Genomic DNA, 11908 nt, shown 5'->3' on the forward strand with positions numbered 1-11908 from the left:
CAATGCTGGTCTAATTGCCGTCCGGTAGAATTTTCCCTTCAATCTATTAGGCATGCCGGGATCACAAAGGAAACCCGTAGCACTCTTCCACTTCGACCAACCAGCTTTAATCCTATGAGCAACATCTTCATCTACTTCTCCATCCGTTTGGATAATAGATCCTAAATACCGGAAGCAATCCGAGGCCTGAACAACTCTCCCATCTAGGATGATTGTCCCTGCCTCCCTACTCCTACGGCCGCTAAACTTACACTCCAAATATTCTGTCTTACTTCGACTCAACTTAAAGCCTCTAGATTCTAGAGTTTGCCTCCATAGTTCCAATTTCATCTCCACTCCTTCTTTCGTCTCCTCAACCAACACAATATCATCTGCAAACAGCATGCACCATGGTATACCATCTTGAAGTGAACTTGTTAGTTCATCCATAACGATGGCAAAAAGAAATGGGCTTAGTGCGGAACCTTGATGCACTCCAATCGTAATAGGAAACTCTTCAGTCTTTCCAACACTAGTACGTACACTCGTGCATACTCCCTCATACATGTCCTTTATGATGTCAATATATTTCCGCGAAATGCCTTTCCTTATCAAGGCCCACCAAAGTACTTCCCTTGGTACCTTTATCATATGCTTTCTCCAAGTCAATAAAAACCATATGCAAGTCTTTCTTCTTATTTCGATAGTGCTCCATTAATTGTCTCATTAGATGGATGGCTTCCATAGTTGATCTTCCCGGCATAAAGCCAAACTGGTTTTCCGAGATCTTCACCGTCCTCCTTAGCCTTTGTTCAATCACTCGCTCCCAAAGTTTCATAGTGTGACTCATTAATTTGATTCCCCGATAGTTGGCACAATCTTGGACATCGCCTTTGTTCTTATACAAAGGGATTAAGGTACTTTTCCTCCATTCTGATGGCATCTTATTGTTTCTCCAAATTTTGTTGAAGAACGTCGTCAACCATTCGATTCCTCTTTCTCCCAAACATCTCCAAATCTCAATAGGGATGCCATCAGGTCCTACTGCTTTCTTCAACTTCATCTTACTTAATGCCATTTTGACTTCACCCTTTTGAATTCTCCGCAGGCATTCATGATTTATCATATCGTGATGGATACTTATATCTCCAACATCTTGTTGGCGATCTCCATTAAATAAGTCATCAAAATAGGACCTCCATCATTCCTTGATATCCTTATCTCCAACTAGGACTTTCTGGTCCACATCCTTCACACATTTAACTTTTCCGAGATCTCGCGTCTTCCTATCTCTCATCCGAGCAATTCTATATATGTCTCTTTCCCCTTCTTTCGTATCCAATCTTGTATACAGATCCCGATTCACCTTTGCTCTAGCATCTCGTATGACCTTCTTTACTTCCCTTTTAGCCTCTTTGTATTTTTCGTAGTTCTCGTCACTCCTACATTTCCCCAATAGTTTATAGGATTCTCTCTTACTCTTTACTGCTTGTCGTACTTCTTCTGTCCACCAAGATGTGTCCTTACCCGGTGGCATGCTACCTTTAGATTCCCCTAGAACTTCCTTCGCTACTTCCCTTATACTATGCTCCATCTTATTCCATATCGAATCTATATCTGAATCCATATTGCAAGTCCAATTATTTAGGGTAAATTGTTACAGGTAGAAAATAATAGACTGTAGAGGATATACAATATTAGTTAATTAACCATAGTCATTTTGTATAGTTAGTTAACCCTAGTTAGGTTAACTCTAACATAATTAGTTAGATCTATATATATACTTGTATAGTTTATACAAGTTAGATTAACCATAAATATTATTTTTCCAACTGATATTTCTTAACTCTTTCTTTCTTGCACGAGAGATCTTTCTCATTCTCTAAAATACACTTTTTTTTATTGAGGAACTTTACATGGTATCAGACATAGAAGCTCATTGATTCTTCATTTTTTCTCTTAGATTCACTTTATTTTTCTTCTATGATTTACTACTCAAGAATGGTTCGTCCTCCTCTTATCTTAAATAGCTCACCGGAATCTTACGATTCTTTTTTGTCGGAAACAGATCAGATGCCGCATCCACAGCCACACAACAAATCGAACAATAATTTCGAAGATGATCCCAATTTTACTCTCCATAGTTCATATAATCCTGGATCTATCCTTGTAAGTACACCTCTCGTTAGATCTAATTCCTTTGCCTCGAGAAGAGCTATGATTGTATTTTTAACTACTAAAGACAAATTGGATATTGTGTTGAGTGATCGATTGGAGCCTGATTCTAGTTCTACTGAGTATTCTCACTAGAAAAAGGTTAATAATATGGTTCTTGATTGGTTATTCAATGCAATTTCTAAGGATCTTGTAGAAAATTTCCTTTATGCTACTACTGGTTGTTCTTTGTGGATTAAGTTAGAAGAACGTTATGGCAAAGGCAATTTACCACTTATTTTCAAGTCTATGTTGAAACACATTTCCACATGATTTTGATTTGACAAAATTATTTAAGTATATGATTAAAAATATTCTAAACACATTAAGTTTAAATGCTTTGATTTATTATACTAATGTGTTTGTTCAATGTTAAGTTACTTGTTTATAAGACACAAATATTAAAAGGCTAAAGGCCCAAAAGAAAGTCAAAGGCCCAAGTCAAAACAGATCAAGACCACTCGGCCCGTGTAAGCAAAACGCTGTCGTTGTTGATAAAACGCAGCTCAGCATGTGAAGGATCGAGAAGACCTTCCTTGACTACTTCGGAACAAAGCTGCTGAGTTGAAAGACAAAGAGTACAAGACAGCAGCTGAGCAAGAGCAACTTCCAGATAAAGTATTTCCACTTCGGGTAAAGTTTAGAAGACACAGAAAGCTGTCTGGTTGACTTTGCCATAAAAGGAGAGACATTCTGCTGGACTGACCAAAAGCTGCTCATCACTGACCGAAGACAGAAGATGCAAGAATCTGATTGGCCAACGGCACTGAGCGTGTACTGAGTGATAATGACATCAAGCCGTTTCCCTCCAACGGTTATTTCGAAATTCGAAATCACCGAATGCCTCAAGTATCACTATAAATAGGCCTTTCAGTTTCTTCATTCGATGCAGATCTTCAACTAGCCATTACGCTGACCAAATTCACACTTGAAGTTTTGTGAGAAAAAGCAAAGCAAATACTTACACCAGTTTCCAGATTATTGTGTAAAAGTCTAGAGTGATTTCCAATCATCTAAAGTGTCTTAGCAATTGTTGTTTAGGACAATCTTATTATCAATTCTAGAAATAGAAAGGAGAGGCTGAGTACTCGGTTATAGTACTCAGCGATAGAATAGGAGTGAGTAGAGGTATAGAGGAAGGTACTCTTGTTATACTCAGCTTCTAGTTGTAAAAGGTTTGGTGCTCTACCTTTAAAGAGCTCAGTAGAGAATTCGAAAGCTCGGAACGTGTTCCGGGGACAGGACGTAGGCATAGAGGCCGAACCTGGATAAATCTGCTGAGTAACATCTTTCTAACCTTAAACTCCTTTGATATATATATTGCTTGCTTAAAAACTGACTAAGTAAAGAGGTCACGATGAGTTGTGTGCATTGAGTATCTGAGTTCAGGAATAGACTCAAGTGCTATCTCCTGACTCAAGGAAAGAAGCTGACTTAGTCACCAGTTGACTAAGCTAGTGTCTTAAGTTCACTGAGCGCGCTGTGTAAACCTTTTTCAAAGAAAAAGAAGTCAGCCTCAACGTACAAAATTTTAAATAGTTCCTATCCCCCCCCCTTGGAACTAACTTGTTACGTTATAAGGGACCAACAAGTGGTATCAGAGCCTAAAAGCTCACTGTGCAAGGTTTAACTACCTTGAGCTGATCCCCACTATGGCTAAAAATAGCACTCGGTTTCTCCCAGGAAATCTGACAACTCAGATTCTACCTGAGGGTCTGTCCATAACTCGGCCTCCCCTATTCTTCGGGTCTAACTATACCTTCTGGAAGAATAGGATGAAAAATTTCATTCAGGCTACAAATATGAGTGCATGGCTATCTATAGTCCAAGGCCCATTTGTTCCTGTTGAAACTGTTGTTGGCCAAACGGTTGTCAAATCTGAGACCAAATGGACAGAGGATGATCTCAAGAAGCTACAAAATCATGCTTCGGCTATAAACATTCTTCACTGTGCGCTAGATGCTGCAGAATACAACAAGATTTCAGGTTGTGAGTCAGCGCAGGAGATCTGGAAGAAGCTGGAGGTCACCTACGAAGGAACCAACAAGGTGAAAGAATCCAAGGTGAACCAGCATATGAGATTGTACGAGCTGTTCGAAATGAACGATGATGAAGGGATCTCAGACATGAATGCAAGATTCACAAACATCATCAACGAGCTCAAGAGACTTAGGAAGATCTTCATTGAGGAAGAACAAGTCAAGAAGATTCTTAGGAGTCTTCCTAAAAGCTGGCAAGCAAAGAAGATCGCTGTTGAGGAAGCTCAAGACTTAACCACCTATAAGTATGATGAACTCATTGGCTCATTGCTGACCCATGAGATCTCGATGAAGAATTTCGAGGTGAAGGAAAAGTCTGAAGATAAGAAGCAAAAGTCTCTTGTCATGAAAGGTGACTCCACTGATGGGAGCTCAACAGACGATGAAGAGATGGCTATGTTTACCAGAAAGATGAAAAGGCTATTCAAAAAGAATGACAAATATTCTAAGAAGCCTTATAAGAAGTTTGATAAGTACAAAGCTGACTCCAGCGACAACAAGTACAAGAAGGACAGCTCAAAGCCCATTACATGCTTTGAATGTCATCAAACTGGCCATATCAAGTCAAGTTGTCCCTCGCTGAGAAAAGAAAGGAAGAACGGCAAGAAAGCAATGGTGGCAACCTGGAGTGATAGTGATGATTCATCATCATCTGAAGCTGATGCCACTGAGTCAGCAAAGATTTGTTTCATGGCTGACGAACTTGCTGAGCCATGTGTTTCTGAGCATGCTGACCCCTCCATTGCATCTGACGATGAGGAACATTCAACTGAGGTAATATCACTACCCTTGCTCAGAAATGAAATGGTTAATGCCCTGAGTGACCTCTACACACTTGTCAAAAAGTGTAATAAAAAGGTTAGAGCACTCAGCAGGCGATGTGACGAGGTTGAGGAGGTCAAACTGAGTGACCTTCGATATCTTCTTCAGGACAACTCAGATTTGTATAGTAACATAGTAATTATGCAAAAGTTTGTCTCTGAGGTCCAATCAGATTCTAAGAAACTGAGAAAGGACGTCACATCTATTCAGAACCAACTAAAGGTTCCAAACAAAAGAAATAATCCTCTGAACACTGAGTACCGAAGTACTAGTCAGCAGAGATGGAATCCTCAGCGGAATGTCCATTGTGACTTCTGTGGGAAGAAAGGACACACCACAAAGGTGTGCTGGCACGCTCAGCACTGGGGTGCTGACCAGTCAGTGAGACATCCTAAACGGAAGGTCAGCTGTGACTTCTATGGAAAGAATGGCCATACTATCCAAGTATGTCGCCATAAAATAAAATATGATGCTTTACCTGTTGAACCTAACAAGCTAGGACCCAAAAAGAATTGGGTACCTAAAAGTAACTAGTTACATTGCAGGTAAGCCTGAGGTGTGCTGAGAAGTCAAAAATGTGGTATATTGACAGCGCATGCTCGAGGCATATGACTGGTGATGAAACTCAGTTCATCACATTTGAGCGTAAACGAGGAGGAAGCGTAAGTTTTGGAGACAACAAGAAGGGTAAGATAGTAGGGTCAGGAACCATTGGAGGTAATCCTACTATTGAGTCTGTCTCCCTAGTCAGCGGACTCAAATATAACTTACTCAGCGTAGCTCAGCTATGTGACAATGGGAGAAAAGTTATATTTGATGACACTGGATGTAAAATATTCGAGGGTAAAACAATTGAGTTAATTTTAACTGCCCCTCGTATTGATAATGTCTTCATGCTGAACTTAGAGAAAAAGTTTTCAAAAACTGTATGCTTAGTGTCAAAGGAAGAAAATTCCTGGCTATGGCACAGAAGACTTGGTCATGTAAGCATGGACCTTCTGGCCAAATTAGCAAGAAAGCAATTGGTTGAGGGACTGCCATAACTTAAATTTGAAAAAGATCAATTATGCCACGCTTGCCAAGCTGGAAAACAAACCAAACAATCTTTTCATAGTAAAAACATTGTCTCAACTAAACGTCCATTAGAGTTACTACACTTGGATCTCTTCGGTCCAGTCCAGCCGCTGAGCTTGGGTGGAAGAAGATTTTCCTTGGTCATTGTAGATGATTTTTCTCGGTACACTTGGATCATTTTGCTGAGTAGCAAGGATGAAACCTTTGAGACATTTTCAAATTTGGTAAGAAAACTTGAAAATGACAAAGACCTAAAATTGGCTCACATCCGAAGTGATAATGGTGGAGAATTCAAGAACCAGCAGTTTGTTGAATTCTGTGAGACCAACGACATTGACCATAATTTTTCTACTCCTAGAACGCCTCAACAAAATGGGGTTGTTGAAAGGAAGAACAAAACCTTGGTTGAAATAGCCAGGACAATGATGAGTGAGCATAGGCTTCCAAGGTACTTTTGGGGAGAAGCTGTCAACACAGCGTGCTATATTCTTAATAGGGCTCTTGTTAGACCTATACTAAAGAAAACTCCCTACGAACTTTGGAAAGGACGAAAGCCCAATATTGGATACTTTCGTGCCTTTGGCTGTAAATGTTTTATTTTGAATACCAAAGATAGCTTAGCTAAGTTTGACTCAAAAGCTGATGAAGCTATCTTTTTAGGCTACTCAACAAACAGCAAAGCATACAGAGTTTTCAATAAACGAACTCAAGTTTTAGAAGAGTCAGTATATGTTGAGTTCGACGAAACTAACCCTGCAGGAAGATATCAGCCGCTGACTGAGGATGATCCCCACTCAGTACCCATTGATCAAGATACAGCCACTGAGTCATTCCCTCAAGGGCTGACCAAAGGTAAAAGTGAACCTAAAATTGTTTTCACTGACCAGTCTACACCTGCAGAGATTGTTGAAACACAGCCAGCGCAAGACATCAATCTACCAAAGGAGATTAGAATACCAAGAGGCCACTCAGAAAGTGCTATTCTTGATGCCGCTGAGAATACCCTGATGACGAGAAATCAACTCAGGAGATACCTCAGCAACGTAGCATTCGTCTCAATCCAGGAACCAAAGAATTTCGCTGAAGCTGAGTATAACGAATTCTGGATGAATGCAATGCAAGAAGAACTTGATCAGTTCAGACGAAATGAAGTATGGGATCTAGTACCAAAACCAAGAAGCCAGAAGACCATAGGGACAAAATGGGTCTTCCGCAACAAGCTGGATGAACAAGGGAACATGGTCAGAAACAAAGCAAGACTTGTAGCTCAGGGCTACAGTCAGCAAGAAGGTATTGACTATGGTGAGACCTTTGCCCCAGTGGCAAGGCTAGAGGCTATTAGAATCTTATGTGCATATGCATCCTATATGAACTTTAAATTATTTCAAATGGATGTTAAGAGTGCATTTCTTAATGGAGTTATAAACGAGGAAGTTTATGTTAACCAACCTCCAGGGTTTGAGGACCCTAAGTTCCCAAACCACGTTTATAAACTCAAAAAGGCTCTGTACGGCCTCAAGCAAGCACCACATGCTTGGTATGAAAGGCTGACCAGCTTCCTGCTGACTAGAAATTATGTCAGAGGCAAAGCTGATACAACCTTATTTATTAAGAGAAAGGGGAAAGATACCCTGCTGGCTCAAATTTATGTTGATGATATTATTTTTGGTGCAACTAACGAGTCAATGTGCAAGGAATTTAGCAAACAAATGCAGACTGAGTTTGAAATGTCAATGATGGGAGAACTCAACTTCTTCCTTGGACTTCAAATTAAATAAGGAAAAAATGGCATCTTCATCAGTCAAGCTAAATATGCCAAGGAGATATTGAAGAAATATGATCTTGAAAAATTCAAGCCAATATCTACTCATATGGGCACTGACATTGTCCTATGCGCTGACGAGAATGGTAAGTCAGTAGACAACAAATTGTATCGAGGTATGATTGGCTCTCTACTTTACTTAACAGCGAGTAGACCGGACATTCAGTTCTCAGTATGCTACTGTGCTAGATATCAATCTAACCCTAAGGAATCTCATTACATAGCTGTAAAAAGAATCCTTAGATATTTGCAAAGCTCAGTGAACGCAGGTTTATGGCATCCCAACACGCATGATTTCACACTCATTGGATACACTGACGCTGACTATGGATGAGACAAGCTTGAATGAAAAAGCACCTCTGGAGGATGCCACTTCCTAGGGAGCTGTCTTGTATCCTGGTTCAGCAAGAAGCAGGCGTCAGTAGCCTTGTCTACCACTGAAGCTGAGTACATTGCTGCTGGAAACTGTGTTGCTCAAGTCCTATGGATTAAGCAACAGCTTGAAGACTATGGTGTTCAAACAAAGACAATTGAGGTCAAATGTGACAACAAAAGTGCAATTGATCTATCAAAGAACCCAATTCAGCACAGCAGAATGAAGCATGTCAGCATCAGACATCACTTCATTAGAGACCATGTACTCAAGGGTGAGATCAAGCTGAACTATGTCCCAACGGATGAGCAGCTTGCAGATATCTTCACGAAGCCACTGGCTCATGAGCAGTTCAGCATACTGAGAGAAGCCATTGGTATGTTTAATCCTCTTCAGTAAATTCCAGTTCTAAATATATATTCATGCTGAGTGAATTTCCATGCTGAATGATTTATGCTATTACTTGCTGAGTGAATAGATGTATGCTGAGTGTTTAATGCTAAATGAATGAATTTCACATGCTAAGCAAATATGCGCACTGAGTAGTTATCTCAAACTGAGCAACCAATTACTTAAACCATCCAGTTGTATAAAATTGACTACTCAGAATATAGAATGATTAGGATCCTCACACTGAGTAAATTGATCCGTTGCATTAAATGCAAAAGCACGCGTATAGCCACCTAGGATGACGTATGTGCCGAATGTGTCATAAATGCCAGGATTCTTGTCGGTTGAATATCCCAAGGGCAAAACTGACACATGGATTCGATAAGATTCATCTCTCACATTGACCTTTATTTCTTTACGCTTACAGAATTCTCTTCCATTAATACTTTCTCTCTCAAAAACTTCAAATCCTTCAAATCTTCTCTGCGAAAATGACGAACGTCTCTGTAAACATCTCTGATGCCCATCACCAATCTGCTGGAAACCCTAAGCCTCCTACCCAGCATGATCAAACCAAAGCTACCACACCGAGCAAGCAAACCCAGACTGACTAAGGTACCTCCTCCAAGGGGAAGAAACCTAAGCAACGAACATATACCAGGGTCTATGAGAACGTCAGGGAATACAAGATTGACCACTCAAGGTGGTTCTTGGAAGAATTTGTGGAAACTGAGCAACCATTCTGTGAGTGGATCTCAAAGAATGGCTGGACTGAGCTATTCTCAATAAGAGATCCTACCTACCCTGACTTGGTGAGGGAATTCTACCACCACCTTCATGTCGCTAATGACAACCAGGACCGCTTAGTCACCAAGGTGAAGGACAAAACCATCTTCATAAATCCCACCTACTTAGTCAGCCTTCTGAAACTTAAGAATGAAGGAGCCATTCTTAGGAAGTCTGGAGATCAGGACAACACTGGGTACTCCACTACGTTCTGCAAACCTACTGGCCATGCTGGAGAAATCTCCAGTACTTCAATGGGCCAACACCAAAAGATGGCACACTACCTGCTGACCAATTATATCTTCCCAAAGATAAATTGCACCAGCTCAACAACAAACTTTGAGCAATGCTTCATATGGCATATGCTGACCTACAATCCCATCAACATGCCAGTATTCTTAATCGCCGGCTTTCAAAGGAGCACTGGAACTCTAAGGCTGGGCTCACTCATCACCAAAATCCTCCTGGACCACCAAGTGGACCTATCGGGGGAAACTAAGGCCCAAGGATCAGAGATCACTGCCGCTGCCCTATTTGCTTTGAAATTTGATCAGTCAATTAAGAAAGAAAAAGGTGCTGCTGATTAGACCGCTGAGGGAACAATGGTTAAAAAGAGCAGAAGAACCAAAGCTCCCACTAACAGGAAGAGGAAAGCTGTGCAAAGCACCTCTAAGGGAGCTGTTCCTCCTCCAAAGAAACTGAGGGTTGTATCCAAAGGAACAGATGCTCAGCCCCAGCAAGGTCAAACTGAGCCTAAGTCAGCTGAGAAAAGACCTAGGCAAGATGTGCCTGAGGCAGAAGAAAGAGCAGACGCTGATGAGGAATCACTGCGTAAGAAACAGAAGAACTCTTCAGAGTTAAGTCCAATTGATGCTCTACCTACTACCTTCTTCATACCCATCAACTCTCATTATGCCCAGAGTCAAGGCATTGACCCTGAGCAACAGAACGATGAAGTTGAACTGGATGATCAGTTCATTGACCAGCTAGAAGAAGAATTAGAGGAAGAAGAGCAGGACGATGAGCAAGAACAGCCTGACGAAGAAAGTGGTCAGGATGACACTGAGTCAGAAAGTGAAGAGGAAGATGCTGAGCCAACTAACACTGAGTTGGCTACAGACGAAGAAGCTGAGCACACAGAACAGCACAATACTGATCAGGGAGAACCTTCTCCATCTCAATCAATTCCTGCTGATCCCACTCCTCCAAGGACTCAGGGAATAAGACGAAGACTTGTAAAGGCACATCAGACTATAGTTTTGGACTTTACTGAAAACCAACCTGAGCTGACCCCTGATCCTTCACGTATCAAACTAAAGTTCTTCAGAAAACTTTCTACTCCTCTACCAGAGCAAACTGAAAAGCAAGCCTCTGTTTCTCTTCCACAGGAACAAGCCGACTTAAATGCTTCTGAAAATCCGACCAACACCGAGCAAGTTCTCGATGCCGATGCTGAACCTAGTCCTCAGCCGACTATGGAAATTCCTGCTCCAGGCAGCACTGAACATGTCCCACCTTCACCAACAAGTCAGCTTCAGCCTGACTTTGAACCTATCATCAATGCTACTGTTCAATCACTTCCCAAACCAATAGAACAAGTGCAGGTTGACATACCAAGACTAGTCACTGACCCCGCTGGCACTTCAAATGTTGAATTAAACCTAACACCTCCACCAACTGGTCAAACTGATGAAAGATCATACAACTATCTCACTGCCACTGAGTCTGGTAGAAGGATAATTAATTCGGTGCAGGCCTTGATCCACGACCTTCATCAAACCTCAGAAACTGTTACTGGGTCTGCCGATAATGAGTCCACTCAGCTCTCACAAGTCACTCAACTTCTCAACGAGGTTTGAGGTCTCAAAGACCTGTTGAGTGTCATGACCAATATCCAAGCTCAACAACCAAAGCAGGAGTCCATCACAAAGCTGGCTGAACTCCAGCTGACTATGGTTCAACACCTTGACTCCTTTCAGGGACAATTCCAAACCTTGTCAGCTGCGAATTCTGGGTATGCCACTTTAGCTGAAGTCCACCATCTATTCAACCATCTGCAAACTGAGCAAGCAAAGACTAACGATCAGCTGGCTTCCTACTCTCAATGCTCAGTAGAGCAGATCGGCGAAGCTGTTCGCTTGCTGAATCTAAACAAGGAAGAGATGGAAACTGACCAACTGAAGTAGAATGAAATTCTCCAGTACTCACACCGTACCTTCACCCATATACATCATTCCAACATCCAGCGTCAGTACTATGACACAGCATTACTGAGAATGTTTCATCAGGCATTTGCTGCGCTGACGGACACCATAACTTGGGTAGGAAAATCACAAGAATATGTGCTGAGCATGCTCAGCTCATCCAACATCGAGGTTGATAAAGATGTACTGGAAGAGGGTGTCATTA

This window comes from Euphorbia lathyris, chromosome 6 (genome assembly GCF_963576675.1).
Source record: "Euphorbia lathyris chromosome 6, ddEupLath1.1, whole genome shotgun sequence".
Taxonomy (NCBI): domain Eukaryota; kingdom Viridiplantae; phylum Streptophyta; class Magnoliopsida; order Malpighiales; family Euphorbiaceae; genus Euphorbia; species Euphorbia lathyris.